Source organism: Arvicola amphibius, chromosome 2 (assembly GCF_903992535.2).
Source record: "Arvicola amphibius chromosome 2, mArvAmp1.2, whole genome shotgun sequence".
Lineage (NCBI taxonomy): Eukaryota > Metazoa > Chordata > Mammalia > Rodentia > Cricetidae > Arvicola > Arvicola amphibius.
This window is the reverse complement of record NC_052048.2, coordinates 71,784,584-71,804,870: the sequence shown is the minus strand read 5'-3', so window position 1 is coordinate 71,804,870 and position 20,287 is coordinate 71,784,584. Positions and strand designations below refer to the sequence as shown.

Sequence of the window (20,287 nt, the reverse complement as noted above, 5' to 3'; positions counted from 1 at the left end):
TAAAATATTTTATCTGAATTTCTCAAAAGCAAATTGACTAAACATTATTTATGTATTTATTGCCTGTATATATTATATATAGTCATTGTACTTATTGTATACAGTTTTCTTATATCAGTTATAGCCTTCTTTTTATTTTATATAAAAGGGAAGAATGTAGTGACATTTTAATTGCATTTTAATAAGTAAAGACTGCCTAAAGATCTGAGAGTAAAATAGTCCCAGTGGTTAGCCGTAGGGACCAGATTATGGTAACACACACCTTTAATCTTAGTAGCCACAATGACCCACACATCTTTAATCCCAGTAGCCACTCTTGATGCCATAGAAAGCAGGTGGTACATGCCTTTAATCCCAATGGTTCACACCTTTAATGCAAGTTTTAGAGAGGACTATAAGATGGGGGAGACAGGTCTTAACACATTCTCATTCTGAGATTCCAGGAGGCAAGATTGTCATTTTAGACTGAGGTTGAGGTAAGAGCCAGTGGCTTGCTGTTTTGCTTTCTGGATCATCAGGTTGAAACCCAATTTCTGACTCTGAGTTTTCATTTAATCATGCTTTATAACAGTTCTATCTATGTCTCACATTTTCCATTAGCAACATAAGTTCCAGGTGTGGTTCAAAGTACTCAGTTTCTGAAAGTATGCATGTACAACAGTCTGTAAGTTTGCAACAAAGAAATAATTTGCATGAATGATTCTTAGTCTGGGGTATGACTAATGCCAGAATTAAGAATTTAAAGTTCCTTGATGTGGGAGAGTCTTCTGTTTGAGTTGATTTCATTGGCTAATAAAGAAACTGCCTGGCCTATTTGATAGACCGCCCCTTAGGTGGGTGGAGTAGACAGAACAGGAAGAGGAAGTGAGATAGAAGGATCAGTAAGATTCCATGCCTCTCTTAAGTTAGGCAGACTGCCGTGCCTCTCCTCAGAGAGAGATGCCAGATGCGATGAAGCTCCAGCCCAAGATGGACATATGCTAGAAACTAAACGGTAAGGCACCACTTCGTGGTGCTACACAGATTATTATATATGGGTTAATCAAGATGTGAGTAAGAGGCTGAAAATAATGGGCCAGGCAGTCTTTAAAAGAATACAATTTGTGTGTTGTTATTTCGGGGTATAAGCCAGCCGGCGATCGGGAGCAGGGCAGCGGGAATGCAGCCCGCTGCTCCTCACTACAGTTCCTACATTGCATCACAAGCAATTATTACAGTGATGGAAAGGGATATTATGCCAAAGACTACCAAAAGTGTTTTCCTAAATAATCGTTCTGAACTGAAAATTATTCCAAGTGATCTCATTGTGCATTCTTAATTCTGTTACTTGAAACATGCACCTACCTTTTGGAATAAACCTCTTGATTTGTTATAGCAAACTTGAAAGTAGAATGTAAGATCGTAAGACAACACTAATAATCAAAGAAAGAAGGAAAGATGATTCAAAGTTCCCTCTCTTTTATATTTGTGTGAAAAGAGTTTGCTTACAGAGTGTATGAAAGACAGAAGAGAGTTAATGCTTCATTCTACCTCTTTGTTAATTTAGAGACCATATATGACAAATCTAAGATTATTTAGAAAATTGAAATTCACTGCATATAACATATTTATCTTTGAATTAAAATTTTGAAAGGATTTTGGACGCCAGATGCAAAGGCATTTTTGATATGTGGCTTGGAGCTGCATAGCTGAATTTTTAAATGTATCATTTGTGATAGTGTAGTTACTTTTGCTGTGACAAAAACCACTGACAGACACAAAACAAGGGAGAAAGGATCTATCTTGCTTTATACTCTGAGGATAAAGTTCACCATAATGGAGAAATTATGGCACCAGGTGCTTAAATAACAGGTCCCATCGTACCCACTATCAAGAATCAGAGAATGACGAATGCTAGTACTCAGCTCACTTGCTCCATTAACAGGGACCAGGTACTGTGCCACACACAAAGTATAGTGGGCTGTTTCACATCAACTAACCTGATAAGGATAGACATGCTCTGAGGCTAATCTAATCTATTTATTTTTTCTGAGACAATAATTTAATCACATTTCTCCCTGCCTTTTCTGCTTCTAAAGATTAGAATCTAAACCCTCCAGTGGGTATCCCTGTTCCTCTTTACATTCATGGTTCCCTTTAATATTACTTAATATTGTATGCATAGGTGATTTGTGTGAATATATATATATATTTATATATATATATATATGCTTACAGTTCTTTGTATACATCTGAGGCCTTGCGGGACTATCACCATCCAGTTTGGTACATTTATTGGTATCATAGTTATTCAGCTCATGTTTGGGTAATCAAGACCGTAAGACTTTTCATGTATAAGTTCTGATATTACTATTAGACACAATCTCACAGCAACCTCCTTGATTCTCTGGCTCTTACATTCTTTCTTCTCCCCTTTTCGCAGTGATCTCTGAGAATTAGGTATGGATGTATTTTTTTTAATTCTTTATTTTTTTATAAAAAATTTCCATCTCCTCCCCTCCTCCTCCCCCTTCCCTCCCCTCCCTTCCACCTATACCCCCACTCCACCCCTCTCCAAGACAAAGAGCCATCAGGGTTCCCTTCACTATGTTAAGTCCAAGGTCCTCCCAGCTCCCCCTAAGTCCAGGAAGGTGAGTAACCAAACTGACAAGGCTCACAGTGAGCCCTTCCATGCTGTAGAGTTCAAGCTCATCGCCGTTGTCCTTGGTTTCTTAGTCCTCCTCCACCGTCAGCCACATTCAGAGAGTCCGGTTTGGTCCCCTGTTCCATAAGTTCCATTCCAACTGGACTTGGTGGTCTCCCTTTAGATCTGTCCCACCGTCTCAATGGGTAAACGTGCTTCTCATGGTCCTGACTTCCTTGCTCATGATCTCCCTCCTTTTGCTTCTCATCAGGACCTTGGGAGCTCAGTCCGGTGCTCCTATGTGGGGCTCTGTCATTTTCTCCATCCAATGCCAGGTGAAGGTTCTATGGTGATATGCAAGATATTCATGAGTATGGCAATAGGATCTGGACATTTCTGGCACCCTCTCCTCAGTTGCCCAAGGAACTAGCTGGGGGCGTCTTCCTGGACACCTGGGAACTTGAAGACATGTCCACAGGGATTTGGCTAAATTATTCTGTAATCTTATTGGGTATGTTTTCCTGTAATGGTCTCCATCTGTAGCAAATAGAAATTTTTCTTTTTTTATTACAGCTATTTGTGGGTAAAAGAATACCTGTTTATAATAAATTAGTAGTTGTAGATTATTCTGCAATAACCATGACTTCACTGGCACTGATTAGTTAGATAGGTTACCAGTAATAGATATAGCATGCCTCTTGTTGAAAACATCTTAAGTCCAGCTAGAGAAATATTGATTACTGTCAAGATATGCATTTCACTACTATACCTTAGTGCTATTGTACTATGCCAGTCGATGGTGTTCATAGGTGTCACAACTAAATAGGACTGGTGGCTGCCTCCCTCCTTTGGAAGATTGTATTTTGCTTTCTGGTGACATGAAAGCTAGTCCAGAAGGAGGGAACATTTAGATCAGCTCCAGTACAGGGGTCTCTGAGTCCTGCTTCTGAACGGAGTGCATACCTTTTCATTAATAGCTAAACTAATCTAAATTAACTCTTAATAGATACTCTGGGAGGCTTGTCTCTAGATCTAGTAAAGTTGAAAATCAATATTATATTAATTTCTTTTACATTACTGAGATTTTAAAACATTATGGCCAAATCAACTTCCAGGAGGGAGGATTGTTGGGGGATTTATGGTTCCAAAAGGATAGAGTCCATCATTATCATGGCAGGGAGGCACCACAGCAATTGAAAACTAATATTCTTTACCTGAAGCACAAATCAGAGAAAGCAACTGAAAATGGCAGGTGTCTTTAACTATCAAATATTCCGTTTAGTATTTCACCTACAAGGTCTAAACCTCTGCAAACAGCAAAAGATGATAACCAATTGTTCAAATCATGAGACTGTGGGAATGTTCTCATTCAAACCACCACAATTATCAACCATTGATTTAATGTAGTTAATGCCCATTTTAGTGGGTAATTTGCTACCTCAGTTATTTTCTTTTTCATTTTTTTTCAAGACCAGGGATTATACCTAGAGCCTCCTGCATGCAATGCATACAAGATGAGTGCTTGCCACTGAGTACCATTCCCAACCCTAACCTTTTACTCTAGATGGTTTCTAAGCTTCATATGTCATATTACTTCATATGTCACATAAATTGGAAGTTATTACTATAGAACCACAATTTGAATTGTTTTGTGAAAAGGAATAAAAAATGGTTACAAAGAAAAGAGAGAATGCTGGAGACATAGTCTCAAGTATCAGGAGATAAGTAAAGATAGCCAAGTGTAAGCCCCAGTACATGAGTTTTCAATTCATGAAACTCCATAGGACAATGTGCAAAAGGTTACTCTTGCATTTGCAGAGGAAAGTTTCTATGACATACTGAAAGATAAAATAGGGGTTCACAACAACTCATTATTAGTGTTTGGATAGCTGCATTTAAATGCTGCGTGTGACTGAGTTTCTGCAACTGTGTCTTGTTTGTTTCTAGTGCTGGAGGTATAATGGCTTTTCAATCAATATTTGCTGAGTTTTCTATAAATATAGTCCCTGTTCCCGTTTTTCTCTTGTTGAGTGTGATGGTTAATATTAGTTATAGTTTGACACACCTGGGAAGAGGGAACCTCAGTGGAAGAATTACCTATTGGTATAACTATGGGAGTTATTGATCTAAGAAAGTTAAGCCCTTGGTGGCACTATCATTAAAGAGGTAGACATAGGCTGTATAAGAAAAGATTTCTGAATGTGAACCTGGGAGCAAGTGTTGCCAATAAGCACTGATTCTCCATGATCTCTGTTTCAGTTCCTATGTTGAATTCCTGCCTGGGCATCCTTCAGTGGTAGCCTGCAATATGTAAGATTAAAAACAAACCTCTTTATGTTCTCGTGTTAAGGGTATAGCTCATGGTGTTTATCACAACATTAAGAAGTACCTAGTACAGCATGTGATAGCACTATCCTTTTCAAAGCATAGGTTGCCTTGGGAATAAATTACAAAAATATCTTAGAGGTGAAGCGCTGCAGCGGGTTAAGCCATGCTGAACAAAGAAGGTCCCGCACAGCCACCCAAGCTCCCGGGGCCACCGGGCGGCCCTCTGCCACCATGACCGCCAACCGCACAGCCAAGGCGGTGCAGATCCAGTTCGGGTTTATCAGCTGTGGCAACAAGTACCTGACAGCCGAGGCCTTCGGCTTCAAGGTGAACACATCCGCCAGTAGCTTGAAGAAGAAGCATATCTGGACGCTGGAGCAGCCTCCCGATGAGTCAGGCAACGCGGCCTTGTGTCTGCGCAGCCACCAGGGTCGCTACCTGGCCGCCGACAAGGACCGCAATGTGAGCTGCGAGCGCGAGGTGCCTGACGCCGACTGCCGCTTCCTCGTCGTAGCTCACGACGACTGCTGCTGGTCGCTGCAATCCGAGGCTCACCAGCGCTACTTCAGCGGCACCGAGGACCACCTGTAGTGCTTCGCGGAGAGCGTGTTGCCGGCCGAGAAGTGGAGCGTGCACATCGCCATGCACCCACAGGTCAACATCTACAGCGTCACCCGCAAGCGCTACGCGCATCTGAGCGAGCAAACGGCCGACGAGATCGCGGTAGACCTCGACGTGCCTTGGGGCGTCGACTAGCTCATCACCTTGGCCTTCCAGGACCAGCGCTACAGCGTGCAGACGTTGGACCACAGCTTCCTGCACCACGACGGGCGCCTTGTGGCTTGGCCCGAGCCCGCCACGGGCTACATGCTTGAGTTCCGCTCCGGCAAGGAGGTCTTTCGCCACCGTCCGGGCCCAGTGGCACCTTCAAGGCTGGTAAGGCCACCAAGGTGGGCAAAGATGAGCTCTTCGCCCTGGAGCAGAGCTGTGCTCAGGTGGTGCTGCAGGCGGCCAATGAGAGGAACGTGTCCACGCGCCAGGGAATGAACCTGTCGGCCAATCAGGATGAAGAGACTGATCAGGAGACCTTCCAGCTGGAGACTGACTGGGACACAAGAAAGTGTGCCTTCCTCATCCACAGGGTCAAGTACTGAATGTTGATGGTAATCGGAGGGGTGCAATCCACTGCACCTACCAAGAATTCCAGCTGCTACTTTGACATCGAGTGGTGCGACCGGCGCATCACCCTTAGAGTGTCCAATAGCAAGTTTGTGACCACCAAGAAAAATGGTCAGCAGGCCGCCTCTGTGGAGACAGCAGGGAACTCTGAACTCTTCCTCATGAAGCTGATTAACCGCCCCATTATTGTGTTCGGTGGAGAACATGGGTTCATTGGCTGCCACAAGGTCACTGGCACTCTGGATGCCAACCGCTCCAGTTACAAAGTCTTCCAGCTGGAATTCAATGATGGCGCCTACAACATCAAAAACTCCACGGGCAAGTACTGGACAGTGGGCAATGATTCCTCCATCACGTCACTAGCAGCAGCAACACCCCTGTGGATTTCTTCCTGGAGTTCTGCGACTACAATAAGGTGGCCATCAAGGTGGGCGGCCGCTGCCTGAAGGGAGATCACGCTGGGGTCCTGAAGGCCTGTGCGGAGACCATCGACCTCGCTCTGGGAATACTAGGGCCACCTGCCCTCTGCGGGCCACTCATCCAGTCCCTCCTGAGATCCCCACTCGTCAGGTGGCCCTGCAGCAGGTGGCAAACCCCTTGCCTTTCAAACTGAAAAGCCCAGAGAAAATGGTGCCCTTGCCTGTTGCCCTCTGTGCGTCCCCTACCCCATAACTCTCTGCTCCCCATGGGTCAGCAGCTTCAGACTGTACCTGGGAGGGACTTCGGGTCCCTCTGCATCCTTCTTTGCCATGGGGCATGCTGGTACCTTTCTTCTGAGCCCTATTTCTCCAGGAAGTGGCCTAGGAGAAGTTGGGGAGGAGGCACAAGGGAGCGGCCCCACCCCTGAGCTTGTAACTGGAAGCCCCTCCCCCTGGAGATCACACCTATCTCTGGTGTACCTATTCTGGCCCCAGCATATGGAGGCAAGCCTTTCCTGGGACTGAAGGCAAGTGTGGCCTGGTTTGCCCACAAGTCTTTTGTTTTTCGGGGTTTTTTGTTTGTTTTTTTGTTTTGTTTTGTTTTGTTTTTTTGTTTTGTTTTGTTTTTTTTCTGGATCATGGCTGTAGAGCGGTCTTTGTCGGACCCTGCAGAGGTCCGAATTGGCTCCCTGACTTAAAACTAGCTGGGTAGCACTGCCAGGTGGTCCCTGCACATTCTGGGGTCGGGGGTGGGGGGGTGGGGTGGGCCTTGCTGATGTCTCTCCTTTTCACCCTGACCGGACAGCAGAAGAATGACAAAATCAGTATTTTTTTTTTTTTTTTTTAAGGAAATGTCACTGTTGAAAGGGCCTCCAGGCAAACTTGCCTGATTGGTTGTAGCCCTGAGTGGTCTTGGAGAGAGAAGCTTAACACCTGGCCTCCTCAGTGGGTTCCCTTCCTCCTTCCCTCCTGCCTGCTCACCCCCAGCCCTGGCCCTGTGATTGGTGCTCTATTTCATTCTGACATCTCCGGGCTCCTGGGGTGGGAAAAAAAAACAGAGGTGTCTCTTCCCGGGGAGCCCTGGAGTAAACCTCAGGGGGGCCCTTCCCAGACACCTCATTCTACCAGTTCCCCAACACCGTGCATCTCACTCACTAGGGGTGCCTCGGTCTTTCATTTTTTGTAACTGTCCTTTGTTAACTCTGAAGACCAGTGATAGTAGCTTTCAACTGGAAAATAAAATAATGCCAAGTCTGAAAAAAAAAATAATAAATAAAAATCTTAGAATGGCTTCAGAACCTGAAGGATCTTAGTGACAGTTTAACAATTTACTAGATATTGTTCAAAAATTTCGATAATTAAACTTCATAATTCTAAATTATCAAAATAGAAAAGTCACTGAGTTATAGATTTGACTTGAGGGAGTTTTATTTTTATAAGAATCTGAGGCCAAAGGTCCTGTTTTGTAGAAAATTAAGACCAAATTTCAATTTTACTGAAATAAAGAGATTAATTTAAAATTTTAAGATTTTTTACATTTATTTATTTTTATCTTTTTCATTTAGAAAATGAAATTTTATTTGGAAATTTCATACATGTATAAAATATATCTTTATCATATCTATTTATTGCTTACTGTGTCAGACTTCTCCCTAAAATTCCCCATTACACCTTCTAAGTTCCACAACTTTTTTAACTTAATTAATTAACATATTTATCTATTTTTAATACACTGAGCTCAGTTAGTGACCCATTCACTAAGCCATCTGCCCTGCTGTAAAATTTCTACCAATCTGCTTTTAGAATAAATAAATGTCTTCTATTTGTGAAATACATTTGTAGTACCCTGTGGCACCAAGTGGTTTATATAATAACTCTGCTCTTTGATCTGAAAATTACATTGTGATATTCTAAAACCATTTTATTAAACTTCTAAATATTTTTTGTTAAACAGATGTGATCTGTAAATCATTTGCGAACGTTTTTTTTTAATATTCTTCTTTAATTTAAATACTTTACTGGTCAATAATTAATATCATAAGAAAATACACTTAGTTTCACTATAAAAAAACAAATAATGTATAAAATAATGGAAGTCTTTTTAACCTATTGCTGAATTAATAGGCCCCATTTATTGGAAAAGTAACAATTTAGAGCTAAAGCAAATGTGCTTATTTGAAATGCATTACTTTCATGAATAAACAAAGTCATTCATTTTGCAATATATGTTTGACAATATACTCTGATATGCCATGTTATATAAATAGGTTTGGAAATCAAACTTAAGGAGTCTGTATGTTTAAAGGGTATAGAAAGGGGAATATATATATATATATATATATATATATATATATATATATATGTATATTTCTGAGGTACTTTCCTCTCTAAAGTGTTAATAATTAATAATTTATCTTATTATTATATATCAATAATTTGATATAAATTTATCAAATTAATAATTTGATCATAAATAGGTGCTTTATATTCTTCATGTTATTTAATCTGTAACTGTAGCCATTCATTCTTCTACAATGTATCTATTCAAGAATTAGGCTGATGGTACACAAAGAGAAACTGTCAAGAATTTAGCAGAATTCAGATATTTTTCAATCATCTGAATAATAACAACCAACATATGATCTGGATCTGTTGACACATACCTGTAACTCTAGAACTTAAAAGGTAGGGGCAGGAATATCAGGAGTTCAAGTCAATCTTGGTTGCATGAGACCCTGACCCTTTATCAGAGAAAAACAACAACAACAATATCAAACTGCCAACAAAGTAGATCAAAAGAAAACACAAACAACAGCGAGTATACAAACATAAGCAGAAGGTAGAATAGTGTGGCACACAGAGAAACTCAACTCTTCTGGAAAATGAAAAACAGTTTCAAGTGGAAACTAAAAACTCGGGAAGATACAGATTATCATCTCAGATTACAAAGATCCCTGCATCATACCTAGAACACTCTTCCAAGTCTTCCATTGAGGATAAGACATTTACTGTTTACCTTCTATTTGAAAACAAGGTAAAAGTTTGAGTGATCTTGAAGAATAGTGATAAAAATACCCCAAAGGCAGGGCGTGGTGGCGCACGCCTTTAATCCCAGCACTCGGGAGGCAGAGGCAGGCGGATCTCTGAGTTCGAGGCCAGCCTGGTCTACAAGAGCTAGCTCCAGGACAGGCTCTAAAGCTGCAGAGAAACCCTGTCTTGAAAAACAAAACAAAACAAAAAAAATACCCCAAAGTAAGAATGGAATATTGTTTGCTTTACCAGGAAGAAACTCTTCCTCTGCCACTTTATTCAAAGGAAACTAAAGCAATAATTTGCCTGCAAATGGCCAGACATCTCTGCTGCTTTTCCTAGTCTCAAGGACAAGTTTAAATGAATAATAACTGATGAGACTCTCTTTGGTTTGGAATCGACACAGCATATGTTCAAGGTACCTCTTTTTCTGTCTGAGCTCAGAAGTTTTCATGCTGAAGGCTCTGCTTTGAGCTTGGTCCTCTGGATTTCAAGCAGTTTCAGCTGATGTCCATCTGTTCATGAGCACAACCAAAGCAGAACTGATGCTCACTGATAAAGAGAAGAAAATGACTGTCAATAAGACTGAAGTACCCCTCCTGTCCCAGCAGCCATTCTGCTGTTTCTATGGCGACATCCCATCCCCTGGCTGTGGGAGTGGAAGCAAAGTCATGTTCCTTTCATCGCCAAGCCTCATAGAGTGCAACAACTCATCAGAATGAAAGAATGTGCTGAACACAATTCTTTATTCTGACAGATAAATCGTTTGGAAGAATGGTGACTTTTTTTTCAGAAATTGTACAATATTGCTCTCTCCTACCAGATTTTCCTCTCACTATGCATTCCCTTCAGCTTTACACATATGTATTTACACAGGTGGAAGAATATAAACCCATGAAATCCCTGTGCCAGACTTTTGCAGAACATTTGATGTTCTACAGGAAGAAACAAAGATTCAGAATTTATATGATATGATAAAGATTGTATAACATTCAATATAGAAACATAAGATTAGTATGGTTGTAGCCTTGGTTGTAAATTCCAGCATAGTCCTCATGCCCCAAATAGCTGCGATGAACTTTGACATGCAGAGAGAGTGGGAATGGAATCACAAACTCTGAATGAATGAAATAGTGTTGAAGAGGAACATGAGACATTTGTGTAGTATATTGTGAAGCGGAATGGAAACTACACATTATTGCACATCTGTGCTAAGGTTCTAGGTAGGACATGCAAGTATTACATGCCAAAGTCAGTTGCCATGTATGAATCAGGACTTTTAGGGGATAGAGATAAAGGAAACATTCCGAAATCTATTTGATGGCCTATTAATAGTAGTATAATCTACTGCCAATTCTTGTTGACCATGGAGAAGAGCACAAAAGTACTGATTAAGAATAGCATTTATTATGTGCCCTACACTTAGTGAAAAGACTTGTGGCGAAAATGTTGGGTTGATGTAAGTTTTCAGTATGAGATGAATATTCAGCTTTCTGTGTGCCATCAAAGTGAATCAGTGCAATCTTCACACTCAGATCTCATGAACGAGTCAGCGCTTCATAAGCGCATTGTCAGTGGTTTGCTTTAGACACCTAGACTTCACATGCACAAAAAGACACACTGTCATCCTTTCTTCCTTAAGGTTTTGCTTTGCTTATCATTTCTTTAAATATCTTATACATGAATTAATGTTTTGTTCACTTGTACTTCCCGCTCCAAATCCTTCCATTCCCCCACATCCCCTTTCCAAATCCATATCTTCTTTCTTTTCTTTATTATGCACTGAGTCTAGTTAGTACTAGACATTGATACAGGGCTGTTTTTGAGAATATTGACACATTCCTGAAGAAAACTTCTTCTCCCTTGCGCATCCGTCTATAATTGCCAATAGCTTTCAGCTAGGACTGGAGCTTTCTATCATTCCCCATCAATGCTTTAATACTGACTGAGCAGAATCTGTCCTGGTCTAGTACAGGCAGTCACAGCTGCTGTGAGTTCATTGGTACACGAGTTCTGTCATGTCCAAAAAAAGCTTATTTCCCAAGAGGCTATTCCCCAAAATCGCTGTCTTTTCTCACTAGTGCTGGAATTTTAGAAAGCAGCCAGCTTGCCACTTGGGAACTGAAGCAACAAGCTGACCCATCTTTTTTTGCGGCCTGGTTTTCTGACACCCACTCAAAGAAAAGGGCATGCTCATTCTTCTACATTTACCACTTACTGAACAAACTTTTAAATTATAATCTCTCTTTATCTTTTCTATACCTATGCATGATTGGGCATACAAGGTTAAAATTAAATGCCTCATTGGAAAGGATATGTACAATGAACTGCAACTTACATAACTCAAACCTGTTATCTAAAAGCAGAAACTTACCTACACTCTGCATCAAGCAAGCAACTACTCTTCCTCCAAGACCCAAAAAAGAAGCCTTGGACAGTAGGAAATTGCCACTGAGTTACATACATTGTCAGGACCTGCTGTTTCCTTGCAGGATACCTACTCTGTGCTTTGACTTAGCTATTTAATTAAATTCTTTGTTTCTCTGCTCTCTGTATGCACTTATCCAAATTGTAAGATATCAAGAGTCTTGGATTAAATATTCCAGACACCAATGTAACATACTTATTTTGAACATGTACCATAATTACCTTTTATTTTACTTTTATTTTAAATATTCTTTCCCAGTATACCTTCTATTATTTCATTATAAACTTTTGAACTTATCCATCATTTTGCAGCTTTATTTTCCATGTAATTATGGAAGCATTGACTTTTTTGAATACAGATGGCTAAGAAGATGCATTGCTAATCAAATTATCTTTTCAACAAATTCTCTTGAGTCTAGTCTTATTTGTCTGTTTCTCATAGGCAGATGGAAAGGTTGAAGCTTTTATGATAATTTATGCCTTATTTTTATTAGCACTGGATCATGTTAAATGATTAGTTAGTTTTTTATTCTACTTATAAGTCATCTTATTCTGTTTTGGTCTCTATTTTCTTATATTTACTCGCTATCAGTTTTCTAAGTTCTAAAAAGACACTTTATTTTGAAATTCACACTTTCTTCGTTAATTCTAGACAATATGTATTCCTTTTTATTGAAAACAATTTTTTTCTCTCATACAATATATCCTAACCACAGTTTCCTCTCTCTCCAATCCTCCCAGGTACCCACACTTCCTCTTTCCTCCCTGATCCACTCCCCCACTCTTTCTGTATCTCCAGTCCTTTTTCCCTGGTTGCTCTAAGCAGGTGGAAAGCCATATTCATAAGTACTAGAAGGTTAACATCATCTTTCTGTAACCTATTACTCATGCTAAATTCCAACTGTCCTACTCAACCTATGTCCACAGTCTACTCAAGTGTGGTTTTATGTGCAAATAAGCATTCACTACATCATAAATATAAGCATGTTTGATGTAATATTTTCTATTTTTATATGATTCTTCTATTTTAGTACTCACAAAAAATAGTAAAACCATGAATATTCAATGCATATATATATATATATATATATATATATATATATATATATATATACCTACTCATGGTATAGAGGGCAATTGTACATCTTTGTTGGAATGAGGCCACTTGTTTGTCTTGGCTCCCTGGCTAGCTTAGCCCCAAAATAATCACACAGAAACTGAATTAATTAAATCACTGCTTTGCCCATTAGCTTTAGCTTCTTATAGGCCAACTCTTACATATTAATTTAACCCTTTTCTAGTAATCTGTATATCACCACGAGGTCATGGCCTACTAGCGAAGTTTCAGCATGTCTATCTCTATCTGTGACTCTATGGCATCTCTCTGACTCTGCCCTTCCTTCTCCCATCATTCAAGTTAGCTTTCCCTGCCTACCTAAGTTTTGCCTTGCTAGAGGTCCAAAGCAGTTTCTTTATTCATTAACAATAATCACAGCACACAGAGGGGACTCCCACATCACATCTTTGTTTCTGTTTGAGTATCCTAGCATGCACAGTTAACATTAGGATGGATTAGAATTGATAATAATGATAGATAGATAGATGATAGATAGATAGATAGATGATATATACATATATACACACATACATAATATATAAATATATTATAGATGTTTAGATAGATGCGTATAAACATCTATATATAGTTATAAATATAAGCACATGTATATATGATATGGGATTCCCCTTTGTATGATGTGAATATCATTAGCTAATAAAGGAACTTCTTGGGCCTAAAGCAGAGCTATAGGGGAACAGAGCTAGGCAGAAAAATCTAAACTGAATGTTGGGAGAAAGGAGCCAGAGTCAGAGAGAAGCCATGTAGCCCCTGCCGGAGACAGATGCTGGACAAAACTTTGCCCGGTAAGCCACAGTCACATGGTGATACACAAATTAGTGGAGATGGGTTAAATTAAGATGTTAGACTTAGCCAGTAAGAAGCTAGAGAAAATGGGCAAAGCAGTGTTTTAAATATTAAAGTTTCTGTGTGATTATTTTGGGTCTGAACTGCTAAATGGATGGAACAACCAAGCGGACTTCTTACAATGAAATAGAGAGAGAGGAATGAAGAAATAGAGAGTTAGAGCGAGCAAAAGACAGACAGACATAGAGAAAGACACAGTCAGATACAGAAACCTGGAGGGACAGAGACAGCGATGTGGAGAGACAGGAGTAGGTCTAATTATTTTTTTAATAATGAAAATTGTAAGCAATTGTCTTTGTTGCATTGTAAAAGTAGATATATTTGAGCCATACCATATACTGGAGCAAAAGTGGAAGGAAAGCGGTTATCTTTGCAGCTGTCTTGAGAGACTTTATCACCAAGTTCTGGACTAGGTTACAAAGCAAGACAACTTAGTTTTGTTAAATGTTAGTTTGTTGAACTGTTATATATTTTTCGCATGGAACTCATTATTAATTTAAAGTATGAAAATTTCACAATAATTAAAAATATTAAAGAATGTGTTTGCAGATGACTCTGTCTTATGACCACAGAAAAACTCTTGGTTATGTTTTTTTTTTTTTTTTTGTCTTTCTGATCACCTCTTTCTCTTAACCCTTATATTTAAATTTTATTGTCAAATATGTTTTATAAACTTTGATTCTGATATATGCTACAAACAGGATATGCATACAGATGAAGATTTAAAGGTGAAAGATTAGAGATTACACAATTGTCCATATTTCTCTTTGTCATAGATGTTTTCCTGGATATCTCTATCCACATTTAAACTCTGTGTCTATGTATATTAAGACCCAGCCACTTTGACCACTGCTGTAAGACAAGGGCAGAGAAATGATGTCTGTGGTATTCTCTTTCTTGACCTATACTTGGTGTTATCAGTTCCAATTGCCCCTTAACAGGCTTAATTTCTAAGGCTTTATTTGCCTTAATGAAAGCTGTTAAAATGGTTTTTTAAAATCAAATTAAATTGCAATTCAGTGAAAATAGCAATACAATATAACACATTCTCATTAAGGTTTCTCATTTTTGTATGGACTCCTGCATCGTTCAATTTACATACAACTGCTTCTTATGCTAACTTAAAATAGAACTTGTTATTGGTATTATAAAATAGTTCTTCTGTATCTGAATAACCTGAATGTCTTTAAATGAGGCCCAGGTCAGAGTGTCCTTTTTGTATTCTCCATGGTCAATTACCTATGATCTTATTGCTACACTATTTAACCTCCATTGTAAGATTTTTACTTATTCTATATCAAGAACTTAAGCCAACCCTGATACTCAAACATTCTGACATGAAGCTGATAATTTAGTTTTACTGATTAGAAATCCTTACTTCTAGGAGTATTTTAGCATGCTGTTTAAAAAGTATTCTTCCTAACTGAGATCTGGATGCCATAATTGCTCTATGGCTGGTTTTCTTCTGATAAATTCTAATTTTCTTAGGTAAGATCCCAGCATACTTTTTTTTTATCATTTTAAAGTATATTTTTATTGGAAAAGAAACATTTTTTTAGATATACTGATCCCCAAACATACTAATACATTTGTTTCTCCATTAATTTATTTACTAAAACTTGGGAATAAACAGTATTAGTGAATATTACTTTTCTTCAAAATAATAGAATCGTTTTCTTTCAAATCTTGACTTCATGCTGAATCTGAATTTCAAGTTCAAAGTCTTTCTTTAGCTTCTTTTTTAAGCTTCATTTAATATCTAACACTGGACTCCAAATCTCTGGATAGTATTTTTCTCCAATTGTGCTTTTGGAAGATAGATGTATAATATGGATTCATTTGTAGACTTCAGTTCTACTACATTTGTGTACATGTCCATTTCTGTGAGGTATCATACTGTTTTAGTTACTATATATTGTTATCTTCAGGTTTTTTGTTTGTTTGTTTGGTTGGCTGATTGATTTTTTTTTTTTGTTTTTGCTTTTGTCTTATTTTGTTGTTCTGTTTTTCTTATTTAAGATGTCTTTGTCTATTTGGGATTTCAAAGTGAATTTTAGGGATTATTTTTCTCTCTCTAAGTTTCATAAATTAGTATTTCTGTGGAGGTTGTGATTAAGACATAGGTTGCTATGATTAGGAAAGATTTGCTTTTATTCTCACTTTTTCAATCTGTCACAGTAAGTAGAAGGAGCAGCTTCTTTAACAAACACTGTTGGTCATACATCATATCTAGGCACAAAGAAAGAATGACTCTGATGAAAATGAAGTACACAGAATGAGAAGGAATATTTGCTGTTGAATGCATATATAAGTAACAACACTCAATAAGAAAAGGAAAGCCAACATCAAAAATTTGAGAGAGGGGAGAAGAGAAAGATGAAGAATATGGAAAAATCTGAAAGGATAAAAATAGGTTTAATCATATAATTTTAGTATACTCTCAGAAAACAATTAAATAATTAAAAATAAGATATAATCCAAAGTGATGAATATGAATTATATTAGGTGTGCAAAATTAGCAAAGCATAATCCTGAATCTCCCTATGTATATATTAATTTGTATATGTTTTCTGTAAGTATAGTTACCTTTGATGGTTACTTATAATGCCTAGGTTAAGAAAGGCAAACTAGTCAACTTTCATAGTACATATAGTTTTTAATTTATTGATTTCATTTGGAAAGGTACACGTGAATATTTATGGTGTAAGTTTTTATAATAAAACCAGCTAAATAATGCGGGAAAAAGAAAATGTGAAGGGTCAAATTTTTAGAAAGCTTTTTCTCAGAATCACTTAGGAGTTTATATTGCCAAGATATGGGAGATGTTCAAGATTAGTATTATCTGTAACAAACAATCTCTTAAACAGAAAAAAAAATAGATTAGTCTTGTTGACTTCACTTCTGCAAAATAACCAGCTTTAATCATCTAGAAACAATCATTATGTGAGGATAGCTCAAGCTTACGTCTGTGGAGCCAATAATGTCAGCTTGCTGACTCAATTAAGGAAGAATTTATGGATAAGTCACGTGAACATCAATGGCTTTTCCTAAAATATTTATTACTGTACTGATATTTTCCTCAAGCCTTTTGTTTATTTGGTGGAACTGAAGTTAGAGAAAATGGATATGGCAGACAGAAGTAATCTTAACCTGGCTGAAGAGGGTAAAAGTCATAATAAAAGCTTTGCGTTAATTCTTTGTCAGTGGTGAACTGCTCCCATTAGAGACATATTTCAGCCTGAATTCAAAAGTTAACTTTTGTGATGATTTATGAAACAGAGGCTGGTCATAACCATCTAAAGTAAAACCATTGAGAAATATTGACAGTGCAGCTACATTCTACCCTTCCATCATATCCTATATCTTAAATAAAAGCCTACTCTTCTCAGGAGGGCATTCTTAGACTGAACTGCTGGTCCTCTGAATGAAGTTATTGCTCTGCTGATGGGAACTCATTCTCAACAATATTTTGCTATCACTCATGAATCTCCATTCACTTTAGAAAAGCTTTAGTTCACTGACACCTGGTCCTTGGAGCTGACTGGATTGTCACTGACAGCAAATCTTCAGAAAGAGATATGGAAGGAAGAATGAAAATCCCCTACTTGTGACAGCAGCACAAACTAAATACAATACTGAAATCAGTATAGGGGACTGAATACTTAAATTCTTACCCATGTATTGCAGAAATAGAAAGTCAGGGACACTTGTGCATACAGGTCTCTTGTTTTCTTTACACTTACAATAGGATGCAGGCTGCACCTGGTCCTGGCTACATGGAAATCTCACCGTGTATCAGAACAGTGGCATGAATCAGGTATATTTAGAGTATGTGACTCTTTCCTGAAAATAATTTCTAATTTTAGTCCTAATTGAGTCTAACCATGGCCAGGTAAAGTATAAACCCCCATTCATGGGACAATTATGCTCAAATTCTAAGCATGTTATTAAGTGTGTGAGTGTAATCTTCCTCTTTGTGAAGTAGAAGCTAGGCGTTTCGTGTCTCTGGGAGCATTTGCTTGGTGAGAAGTAGGCTCACTTCATTATTTCCTAACCATGTATTGGCAGCTTTACTAGAAATCTGAGCTTTATATGACAGAGTCAAAGGTTAATAGGTGAGAGTTTAAAGAGAAAATTATCTTGGAAATAATTTACTTGGAAGAGGGAGGAGTCAGAAAGATTGGCACAAAGAAACAGCTTGCACAGTTCACATCAGTACTGTCCAGCCCCAAAAGAGGATCAACACTAAAGTGTCTTCAGAATTGGCTCATTCTAGTTTTTCATTTTCATTGTCACTTTGACAGTATACAGACTAGGTTGAGATAAAAGTGGCCTTGTTTTATTGAAGTCGGAACACTCACTATGGGTATGGCTATAGTCCTTCTTAGGTTACATCACTAGAGAAAAAGAAAAGGAAAAGACAAGCTAAGGACAATTATTCACGTTTCTTTTTTTTTTTTGGTTTTTCGAGACAGGGTTTCTCTGCAGCTTTTTTTAGAGCCTGTCCTGGAACTAGCTCTTGTAGACCAGGCTGGCCTCGAACTCACAGAGATCCGCCTGCCTCTGCCTCCCGAGTGCTGGGATTAAAGGCGTGCGCCACCACCGCCCGGCTAATTATTCATGTTTCTTTACTTTGCATATGCTGATACAATGTGACTAGCTGCCCAATGTTCCAGCTAACATGAACCCTCACCCTCAAAGTAAATTAAAATAAACTTCCTTAAGTTGCTTCTTTGAGATGCTTTGCCACATAATGAAAACAACAACAACAACAACAACAACAACAACTAATACACTCACACTAGACCAAAATTGTCAAGCATTGTGCATGGGGTTTCTCTGAAGTATTTAGGCTTGGTGATGCAGGTTTCTGCTATCTTTCATGTAACATAGTTATAGCTGTGTGTATGAGTCCAGGTAACTATATGCGCACCACATGTAAGTAATGTTTACAAAAGGCAAAAGGGGGCATCAGATCTTCTGGAATTTGAGTTACAGATTCCTATAAGTGGTCACACAGTAGAACTTCAGGCAGACTGTTTGCTGAGTGTGTACCGATTAGGTCGTTATGAGTAACCAGGACAAGTCCTTCTTGCTCTGAGCAGTTCATTTCTAGATCCATCATCAAGTTTTTCATTTTACATTGGAAGGGCATGGCAATGAGAGGTAAGAAGTTAATATATTGAAATTTTCATATCAGTTCATGATGTTGAAATATCATCAAAGAATTAATGGGTTTCAATAAAAAGGTGCTTTCTCCTTTTCACAGTTGTTACTCTAGGATTCCAGAGAAGGAAGCATAATGACCTTGATCTCTTTAAAAGCAATTCTCTATTTAAAAAAATACCTTCTCTTCTTTTTCTACTCCAACATCTCCCAAAATATTCACAAAACTGGTTTCCCACCTTTGTCCAAAAACAGCTATCTTTGCTGCTTTTTGAGAAGAACTTACCACCTGAGCAGCTCATTAACTTCCGCTCATTCCCCACCAGACCAGAAAATTTCCCCTGTCAATTATGTTTTCTACCTTCATTTGTTTCCCACCTAGATTAATTTTCTAGCACTTTTACAATACACAAGAGAGTATTTATTTCTGTAAAAGAATTCCCCATGACAGGATTTCTCATACCTTTACCTATAGCTCCCCACTGGATCCACTGCTTTCCACTTGATGCCAGTTTCTAGGCACATGAAGTCCCAGTTTCACTTCAAATTTCTACATTTAGTTTGGTTCTTAAAATTCACTGCTGACATAGAATCCCATTAACATAATGTTCTTACCTTCACCTTTGGCTACATTTGATTGCACATTTCCTCCTGGAAAAAGATGAAACAACATGTGCAAACTATTGTGTAGTCTCTAACATGCAAATGTAAAAAAATTTGAATTCTATGAAATGGAAGCAGTACTCAAAAGTGAAGTAAAGAAATATGTATGTGAGTCTTTAAATGCCCATGGATGGACTAAAAACTTCTGTTTATTCAAAGATAACCATTGTCTTCTAATTTCAATTGTATAATTGCATTCCCCTTAATTTTATTTAAAAGCCTTCATCCAAAAACATTTAAATATAGTCTAAAGTTCTCAAATATTAAACATATATTATTATTTAATACATACTTTATCAACAATAGTGATTTATGGTATCTCAGGATATAGCACATCAGGCAAAGAACATAGGCAAAACAGAACACTGGTAGAACAAAGTGCAATGGATGGCCTTTTTCACTCTCATTTTCTACATGCTATTGCAATCTTCTAGCAATGCTGACAAAAACAATGAAATAAAGTTGGCT

At 38.3% G+C, this 20,287-nt stretch overlaps 1 pseudogene; it reads left to right on the top strand.

Annotated features, from left to right (window-relative positions):
• Window positions 1-5,167: 5,167 nt before the first annotated feature.
• On the top strand, window positions 5,168-6,642 carry LOC119808458 (annotated as a pseudogene).
• Window positions 6,643-20,287: the final 13,645 nt, after the last annotated feature.